Source organism: Triticum aestivum, chromosome 1B (genome assembly GCF_018294505.1).
Source record: "Triticum aestivum cultivar Chinese Spring chromosome 1B, IWGSC CS RefSeq v2.1, whole genome shotgun sequence".
In the NCBI taxonomy this organism is placed as follows: domain Eukaryota; kingdom Viridiplantae; phylum Streptophyta; class Magnoliopsida; order Poales; family Poaceae; genus Triticum; species Triticum aestivum.
This window is the reverse complement of record NC_057795.1, coordinates 516418123-516428757: the sequence shown is the minus strand read 5'-3', so window position 1 is coordinate 516428757 and position 10635 is coordinate 516418123.

Genomic DNA, 10635 nt, shown 5'->3' with positions numbered 1-10635 from the left:
GGTAAAACAAGACCAGCAAGACCGCCCGATGCGCCGACAATCCCGATAGGAGCTGCACATATCTCATTCTCAGGGCAACACCGGATGAGCAATCTGTACAACTAAAGCCAGACCTCAAGTTTCCCTGAGGGGGCGCTGCAAAGGGCTCTAGTTTAGACCAACACTTAGACAAGCACAGGCCCCCGGGGGGGCTATAATAAAGATGACCCTCGAGAGAGCGACTCCCAAGGGAAAAGTAGGTGGTGGTGAGGCAAATGGTAAAACCAATGTTGGGCCTTGCTGGAGGAGTTTTATTCAAAGTGAACTGTCAAGGGGGTCCCATAAATCACCCAACTACGTAAGGGACGCAAAATCCGGGAACATAACACCGGTATAACGGAAACTAGGGGTGGCAAGAGTGGAACAAAACACCAGGCATAAGGCCGAGCCTTCCACCCTTTACCAAGTATATAGATGCATTAATAATATATAAGAGATATTGTGATATCCCAACAAAATCCTGTCCACCATGGAGCAATCTTCAACTTCACCTGCAACTAACAATGCTATAAGAGAGGCTGAGCAAAGCGGTAACATAGCCAAGCAATGGTTTGCTAGGAAGGGTGAAAAGGTTAGAGGCTGACATGGCAATTTGGGAGGCTTGATAAATAGGTGATAGGTAGCGTAGCAAAGCGATAGAACGAAGCAACTAGCATAGCAATAATAGTAGTGAGATCCATGGTAGCGGTCATCTTGCTTGAAATCCCGCTAGGAAGAAGAACGAATCCATGAAGAAGACAAGCGGACGTGGTCGAACGAATCCTCACAACTCCGGAACGAAACCGAAGCTAACGAGAGAAGCAAACCGGAAAGAAGCAAACAACATGGTAAACACACCAGCATAAACATGGCAAGATGCACAAACAAATATGATGCATGTCCGGTTTAATGAGGCATGGCATGGCAAAGTGCAACAAACAATACTACAAGTTAAGTGGAGCTCAATATGCAACGAGTTGCATATTGACAAAACACCACATGGACATATTTAGTTTAATCTCGTTTAAGCTACCAAACAATATTAAAAGTTGTTAAACATGGCAAGAGGTGAGGCATAATTAAACTACCTATTTAGGCAAGTTTAAATGAGGCCGGAAATAACAAACAACATTTCCGGAAAATCCTCATGTGCATATTTTAGATTTGGTACTGTTCTGCCTAAAACCATATTTTTATTGTTGTTAAACAGGAAAATAAAGTGCACCATGTTAAACTAGGCATTTTCCCACCCCATTTACATATAAAGTTTATTAAAAACGGAGCTACGGTTATTTAGTTATGAAATAAATCATTTTAACATGTGATTTATGCAAATTAATGCAAACATCAATTTTAAATATTTTCAACAGGGATGAAAGTTGCATATTGTTAAAGAACATGAAAAACTGAGCAAGATGCATATATGACATGTTACATTTGGATGGATGGATATTTAGTAATGAGCATTTTAAAATGATGGCATTTCGGTAAATATGCATGCACTGGAAAATGCTAAAATACACAGAGTGGGGAAAAAAATATGCACGGGCCAGAAGCATTAGAATGCAGCGGCCCAGAAGTGGAACCGGGCCCAACCGGCTATGGGTGTGCACACTGGGGAAAAAATAAACAAAACAGGGGCAAAATAATTGGGGCACTCTGGGATTTGATCCCGGGACCTCCCGTGTTGGCCCGATCTGGAGTAGCCACTACGCTATCTGTGATCCTTGAGTTCAGAGTGGGGCGCTACACTATTTGAACAAGTCAAAGGCCGAGTCTGGGAGCCATGGATGCATAGCAATTTGCCGGCAACGACGGCGAGCAACCCAGCGGCTACAGGTGCAGCAGAACAACGATGGGGGTGCGGAAATCAACGAGCATGCTTGCGCGCGTGGGTGCAGCAAGGGGTAGCATGATGAGGCGAGTGCTGGGCCGGGACCTAGCGGCAGGGCTGCGGTGAGTGCGGTGGAGCGAGCACGGGCTCGTACTCGACTCGGCGCTGGCGAGCAGGACTGCGGGAATGCGGGCGAGGCATCCGGGTGCGCGGACATGCGAGGATTGCGGGTCTCGTGCGCAAGGGTCCGAACAGAGGAGCTAAAGGCACGAGCTTCCTCTTGCTACCATGGCAGGTCATGGTGGCCGGAGCTCCTGTTCACGAAGGGCGGCGACTACAACGTATGGGACGGAGCAGGAAAAACGGGTGAAGGAGCGGAGCATCACCGTGGGGGTGCTGCTGTAGTTGTACAATGTCGAGGGTGGCCGTGGCCGGCGGGAAGACGTGCTGATCGTGGCGATGGTGCTCGGGGTCCGTGAAGCAGAGGAAGCAGGGGAAGAAGACGTCGAGGAGGAGGTCGATCCGGGCTCGAATGGACGCTTGCGAGGTCGAGGAAGAAGATGGAGACGCGGGCGTTGCTTCCCGCGGAAGAAGAAGGACGGCCGAGCTGGTTAAGTCGGAGAGGAGCTCGGCCTTTTCTTGGCCATGGCATCGGCGTGAAGCTTGGTGCCTTACCTGACAGCGGCAGGAGGAAGAGAAGGGTGAAATGGAGGGAGGATGAAGACTAGGGCACCGGGGGATGTTATATAGGGGCCTAGGGGAGCTCTCCGGCCGTCAAATCACTCAGGAGGTCGACGTGGATATCCTGGATGACCTGCCATACAAGGGGAAGACGATGAATAGGGGAATGGTGTTGGTGGGCTGGATCGAAGGGGTAAGTGGGCTGCAGCGCTGCGCGGAGAGGAGCTGGACCTCGGCTGGAACTCTCTCTCCCCTTCTGTTGTTTCTTCTTATCCATTCATAAGATATAAATGTATCTTGCATAAATGCACAGAGAGGTAGGAGTGGAATTAGGGAGAGAGAAAAATGGTTCTGGAGTCCTTGGAATATGCACAATTTGAATAAATTGGTTTGGCAATTTTTAGAGGAAGAAAAATAATTCAAGTTTGCATTGAATTCAAACTTGAGCCATTTTTGAACCCAACCAAATCATATTCATCTGAGCCGAAAATTGGCAGAGAGTGTGTAGGCAATGAGCAGGATTTATAGGAAAAGAATGAACATTTATGGAGGACAGAAAATGGCACTAGCAAAATGAAAGGAATAAGAAGGAAGAAGGAGGTGTTGATGCATGGGTAGATTTGAGAGACATAGCAAGGGGTTTGGTCACATGCAACATGCATAGAGCAAGACAACCTCATGAAAAAACTGATGCACATGGTGATTATGATGAAATGCAAAATGACAAAAGGCACAATGCAATGTAAACAATGGTGTTCATGAAACAAGAAGCAAATATGACAAGGCACTCAACATGATCATGGCATAAACATATAGGAATGAAATATGCAAAACAATATACAAAAAAAACCAACCCCAAAGGAAATAACATATCGCATCTCCGGAAAAAGCAAGAGTTGGAGTTACGAATATGGAAAGTTGTATCCGGGGCGTTACACCCTCGTCCCTCGAGTCGTCGCGCGATGCGTTCCCATCTGTCGCCAACTGCCCGCATTCATACCATCCGTCCGTATGCCTCCATTAAGAGCTTCGGTGCCCGAGGAACCAACTCCGGTGACTTAATGACGCACCTGGACGCTTGGCCTCATCGGAATGCGCTACTTAAAGTGGCAACGCCCAGCTAAACTCCAAACCATAGCGCATCGTCCTGCTACCTGGCACCACATCCGCCATGACCGCGAGCGCGGACGCTCTGCGGGAGAGCTTGTCTTGGGGATGAAGCTCGAGGTCTGCTACCTCTTGAGCTTGCCTTGGTTTTCCCTTAAAGAGGAAAGGGTGATGCAGCAAAGTAGCGTAAGTATTTCCCTCAGTTTTGAGAACCGAGGTATCAATCCAGTAGGAGACGATGCACAAGTCACTGAATACCTGCACAAACAATCAAGAACTTGCAACTAATGCAACAAAGGGGTTGTCAATCCTTTCACGGTCACTCGCAAAAGTGAGATCTGATAGATATAGTAAACTAAATATTTTTGGTATTTTTGGTTTATAAATTGGAAAGTAAAGATGCAAAATAGTAGATCGGAAACTAGCAAGATGTAAATGAGATTCAGTAATATGGAAAGGAGACCCGGGGCCATAGGTTTCACCAGTGGCTTCTCTCAAGATAGCATATATTATGGTGGGTGAATGAATTACTGCAGAGCAATTGATAGAAAAGTGCAACGTTATGACGACATCTAAGGGAATGATCATGAACATAGGCATCACGTCCGTGTCAAGTAGACCGACTCCTGCCTGCATCTACTACTGTGACTCCACACATCAACCACCATCTAGCATGCTTCTAGAGTATTAAGTTCATAAAGAACGGGGTAACGCATTAAGCAAGATGACATGATGTAGAGGAATTAGCTCAAGCAATATGATGAAAACCCCATCTTGTTATCCTCGATGGCAACAATAAAATATGTGCCTTGCTGCCCCTACTGTCACTAGGAAAGGACACCACAAGATTGAACCCAAAGCTAAGCACTTCTCGTATTGCAAGAAAGATCAATCTAGTAGGCCAAACTAAACCGATAATTTGAAGAGACTTGCAAATATATCAAATCATGCATATAAGAATTCAGAGAAGAACTAAATAATATTCATTGATAATCTGATCATAACTCCACAATTCATCGGATCTTGGAAGACACGCCGCAAAAGAATATTACATCGAATAGATCTCCAAGAACATCAAGGAGAACATGGTATTGAGAATCAACGAGAGTGAAGAATCCATCTAGCTAATAACTATGGACCCGAAGGTCTGTGGTAAACTACTCACGCTTCATCGGAGAGGTAATGGTGTTGATGCAGAAGCCCTCCATGATCAAATCCCACTCCGGCAGGACGCCGGAAAAGGTCCCTAGATGAGATCTCACGGGTACATAAGGTTGTTGCGGTGGAAAAGTGGTTTCGTGGCTCAATTGGATGTTTTCAGGGTATAAGAGTATATATAGGCGAAGGAACTAGGTCACGGGACCTACGAGGGGCCCATGAGGGTGGGGGGGCGCCCTCCTGCCCTGTAGCTGTTTTGTTGCCTCTCTGACTTCATCTCCAAGTCTTCTGGTTTTCTTTTGGTCCAAGAAAGATCATCATGAAGATTTCATTCCATTTGGACTCAGTTTGGTATTCCTTTTCTACAAAACTCTAAAATAGCAAAAAAAACAGAAACTGGCACTCTGCCTTAGTTAATAGGTTAGTTCCAAAAATAATATAACAGAGCATATTAAATCCCATTGAACATCCAAAACATATAATATAATAGCATGGAACAATCAAAAATAATAGATATGTTGGAGACGTATCAAACATCCCCAAGCTTAATTCCTACTCGTCCTCGAGTAGGTAAATCATAAAAACAGAATTTTTGATGTGGAATGCTACCTAACATATTTATCCATGTAATGTTCTTTATTGTGTCATGAATGTTCAGATCTGAAAGATTCAAGACAAAATCTTAATATTGACATTAAAAATAGTAATACTTCTATCATACTAACAAGGCAATTATGTCTTCTCAAAATAACATGGCCAAAGAAAGCTTATCCCTACAAAATCATATAGTTTGGTTATGCTCCATCTCCGTCACCTAAAATACTCAAATCATGCACAACCCCGATGACAAGCCAAGCAATCGTTCATACTTTGATGTTCTCAAACCCTTTCAACTTTCACGCAATACATGAGCGTGAGCCATGGATATAGCACTATGGGTGGAAAAAAATGGTGGTTGTGGCGAAGAAAAAAGAGGGAGATGGTCTCACATCAACTAGGTGTATCAATAGGCTATGGAGATGCCCATTGTCAGTGTCAAAACTGGCGGATCTTGGGTAGGGGGTCCCGAACTGTGCGTCTAAGGCAAATGGTAATAGGAGGCAGTGGACATAATGTTTACCCAGGTTCGGGTCCTCTCGATGGAGGTAATACCCTACTTCCTGCTTGATTGATCTTGATGATATGAGTATTACAAGAGTTGATCTACAACGAGATCGTAGAGGCTAAACCCTAGAAGCTAACCTGTGATTATCATTGTTGTTTTCCTACGGACTAAACCCTCCGGTTTATATAGACACTGGAGAGGGCTAGGATTACACAGAGTCGGTTACAGAGAAGGAGATCTACATATCCTAATTGCCAAGCTTGCCTTCCATGCAAAGGAGAGTCCCACCCGGACACGGGACGAAGTCTTCAATCTTGTATGTTCATAGTCGAACAGTCCAGCCAAAGTATATAGTCCGGCTGTCCAAGGACCCCCTAATTTTGGACTCCCTCAGTATCCCCTGAACCAGGCTTCAATGATGATGAGTCCGGCGCGCAGATTGTCTTCGGCATTGCATGGCGGGTTCCTTCTCCGTATACTCCATAGAAGATCTTGAATATGAGGATCGTGTCCGGCTCTGCAAAATAATTTCCACATACCACCGTAGAGAGCATAATATTCCACCAATCTAATCTGCTGACAACTTTTCATAGCGTGACATCACGCCGCGGCCTGGTCATTTATGGACCGTTTTTCCCAGCTTGCCACTACACGTGTTGGGAGGCAGTTTTATTGGCACGTCTTGCCAAAGCAGAGATTGTGTTCCCCTTATCACGGGATTCTCATCAATACGGGTGTGGGTAACCCAACCATGCTTGTTAGTATGACTCCTTGATTTTAGGCAAGTTCCAAACGGCCACGCGGAGGACGCTTGATATTCACCCTCTTTACAAAGGGGCCAAGGCCTGTCCTTTTCTTCCCACGCTCGATCCTTCCCTTCCCCCACCTCGAGTTCCAACACCCGAGGCTCAGGCTAAGCGCTTTGAACCTTCCACCATGTCCGGATCCAACCTTCAAGGTCGGTGGATGGCCTCCTCTGTCACAGAGGAGGACCTCAAGAAGCTTAGGGAGGCCAGGTATCTGACCGCCAAAATCCCGCACAGGCTGCCTGCTCAAGGGCAAGTCATACCCACCCACTCCCGAACCCAACGAGAGTGTCGTATTTGTTTCCCACTTCCTCCGAGGGCTCGGATTTAGTCTTGATCCCTTTGTTAGAGGGCTCATGTTCTATTACGGGCTAGATTTCCATGATCTAGCTCCAGATTCCATCCTTCACATCTTGTCGTTTATCATCGTGTGTGAGGCCTTCCTCCGCATCACCCCACACTTCGCCTTATGGCTCAAGACCTTCAATGTGAAGCTGAAGATGATCGATGGGCGACACACAGTGTGCGGAAGTGCTATAATAAGCAAAGGCGTCGGTGCCCTATGGCCAAAGGGTTCCTTCCCGGAGGTGTCCGACTTATGGCAACGAGAGTGGTTTTACATCACAGCTCCCCGAGGTACAAAGTGGGCGGCCGCCCCCGCCTTCTGCTAGGGCCCTCCGTCACAACTGGCATCGTCGGTCAACAAGGGGCTGGACTGGGGGCCAGTTAATGACGTGTTGACACTGCAAAGTCGCATCCGAGATGTCCTCAAGAGGGATGTCAGTCTTGTGAAGGTAATGCAAGTAATGCTAGTTCGTCGGGTCCTGCCATGCCAACGTCGATCTCTCCGTATGTGGGAGTTCAACCCAGAAGGACCGCAAACTATTCAACAATTCTTTGGCGTGACGCTCAAAGAGATGTATGGATTATTCTTCGGATCACGAATAAAGTGTCCGGACACTACCGAGGATGCGGGTCTCAACAGCAACCGTCCAGATACACCAGTAAGTAATTCCGCGACCGAACATGCCGTCTTTATATTTCTCACAACATCATTTTGAAAGATTGCTCTCGGCCAGGACTGAATAAGAAAGGCGGAGAGGATCAGGTGTTCGGCCCCCCTTCCCGAAGGCTCGCCGGATCCTGTACTCACCAGGATACTTGAGCGCGCACCCTATCAGGTGCCATCAGGAGAAGATGAGGGGAGGAATAGAGAAGCCAAGAGCAGGCTTCATACCTTACACATCCAAACCGGGGGAGTAAGTGCCTCCGCGAAGGAGGATAATCGGGGAGGTGAATTTGGAATCCGCTCTCCTCACGGGAAGAAAAGGGCCGCCTTTGAAGACTTGGAAACGAAGGTTTCCAAATGAGGGAAGAAACCTTTGCCAGGGGCCCTGCCCCAGAGGGTGTTCTTACCGCACAACGCCCGCAAGGGGGCCAACCCTCAACCAAGTTGTAAGTGAACAAAAGTACTTTGGTAAATATATCCTGCTTTATCCTTGAGAACAATAACCGAGACACATATCTTGCAGTCCGACTCGTAGCCCTAAACAAAGTTCATCTTTGGGGGATCTTCTTCCGGAGATGATGGAGAGCAAAACGCCTCCTCCTGCCTCCCTGCCTAATAAGGCGGACGACTCCGAGGTGTCGTCACAGAGGATTTCTCCTGATCCACAAATGCCAGAAGGTAACACTTTGGCCGCCCAAAGTCTGGAGTATTCGGCTCCTAATGAGAGCAACAGAAAGAGTCTAGGATTATCCGGTGCACAACCGGCCACACTGATGGGTCTTCTGGAGCAAGCGGCTATCTCAGAGGCGCATCGTACCTTAATGGGTATGGTGATTGAGAGGATTTCATCAGCCAAAAGCGGGTTGAATGAAGCTTTTACGATCCTACTAAGAGGCTTTGAGGTACGCAAAGTAATATATATGTATTTTTGATGGTACCACACACGCTAGGTATGCTCTATATAGAGAGTAGCCCCTGAGACTCTGGTTGCCGTCCAGAGGCGGCAAACAGAGGATCATAGTCCCAGGTAATGATCGTGCTGCTTTTATGTGTAGGAGGCTGAGGGTCCGACGACTGGCCGGACTACTGATTTTGCCGAACTGAGGCGGCAGCTTGACATGACGGATGCCGACATCGCGCTTGTGAACAAGCGGCTTGACGAGGCACACGGTATGTATTTTCCGGTGGTCAGCAAATATTTAAGAGGAGCATGATGCTAGTATCTATAATATGTTGTGACTACAGATGGAGCTGCCGCCGTGGAGATCCTTCGGGCGAAACTTGCCCGAGCCAAGGAACAAGCCAGGAGAAGTGATGCAGCCGCCCTAAAGGCGGCCGAAGAGTTAAAAGCCGAACAGGTTGCTCATTGCCAGAGCGAAGAAAAGATAGCCAAGATGGCTGTTGAGATGAAAGATGCAGCCGACCGATATGAGCTCCTTGAAATGGAAAAGCAAGTGAAAGTGGCTGACCTGAAGAAGGCCTTGGAAGGAGCCAAGGAATTTCGCTCTAAGATCAGTGCGGCAAGGGAGGAGCGTCATCAAGCCGGAGATATCACGGCTGGGAAGCCCTTTCTATTGCGGACAAAGTTCAGAGATCCGGAGTATGCTCCTCTGTATCAATTATGGAGTGCTGCGGATGCATACTTGAACTTGGCAAAGAGTGCTGCTGATGCGACTGAATATTTCAAAGATCAGAAAGATCATGAGGTGGAAAGGTTGTTCTGGTCGCAGTTCAGTGCTCCAAAGCGTCCGCTGCTGTTAAATTAACAAATGGCCGAGTGGGCCGAGCTCCATAGGTTGTCCGGGCTTGACATGAGGTCTGTCGTGGATCATCTTTGGCTGAAGGGACGTCGGTCGGACAGTTATTTTGGTTTAGTGCAACGATTCCTTCGTGCTATGTCGCATATTGACGCTGTAAAGAGGTCAACGTGCATAGAGGGTGCGCGGATGGCTCTTGCCCGTGTTAAAACATATTGGGCATGGATGGAGGCCACCGGCATTGCATCCCGGGGTCTGGCCGGAGGCCAGGACCCGGCCAAGCACTACTTTGAAGAAGTCCTAGAAGGCGCACATTTAATAGAGGCTCAGTGCTCGAAGAGTAGCATGTTCGAGTGACATGTATCTGAATTGTAAAAACAATGCTATTTCGATTATAAAGGCTGTGTTTATACTTTTTCCCGAAAGTATTATAGTGCCTCCTGTGCGGCCGTTTATGTATGTATATAACCTGAAAGTTTGCAGTCGTCCGCTTCATCCCCCACGCATGTAATGCGGGGGTGTTCGGAAAAGCGCGTAATCACACTTGATCCAACGTCTTGGTCCATTAAGGAGGTGATAACACGGCAAACAAGGCAATCGGACTATATAGGTTTAACACTTTCACTTAGCCATAGGAGTTTGATGGTGGGGCTACTATGTAGCCCCTGGTACTTCCGCGTTCGTCCCAATATGGTGCGCGTGCGTACATGACCGGGAAACCGGTACTTTGTTAATGCAGAGGAATCACAAAGATTTCGCTGAGTCATTGAGTGGTTGACCAGTCTCGCGCTTTATCATGATAGTCAGTTTTCGGCTTTCTCTACTTAGGTGCTCATCCAGATGAACCAAGGCACAATCGCAGTAGTTCTCCCGGTGCCACCTTAGCCGATAAAGCAGAACATAAGGTAGCAAAACACGGGAGCTGGGCAAACCCAACTATTGACCCAAGACATGATTCGGAGCTAATGCATATAAGGCCAAACTCACGATGCCGAATAGTCCCTAAGGTATTCGGACTTTACAACATATTCTGCGCTGAGTAACACCCTCGATAATGAGCCCTGATTTTCCAGGTACATGCATTAGTCTGGCGTGACAAAATGCCAATAACGCCAGCATCACTCTCAGTTGTGTTAAGTGCCTGGAGATTGTGAAGCAAC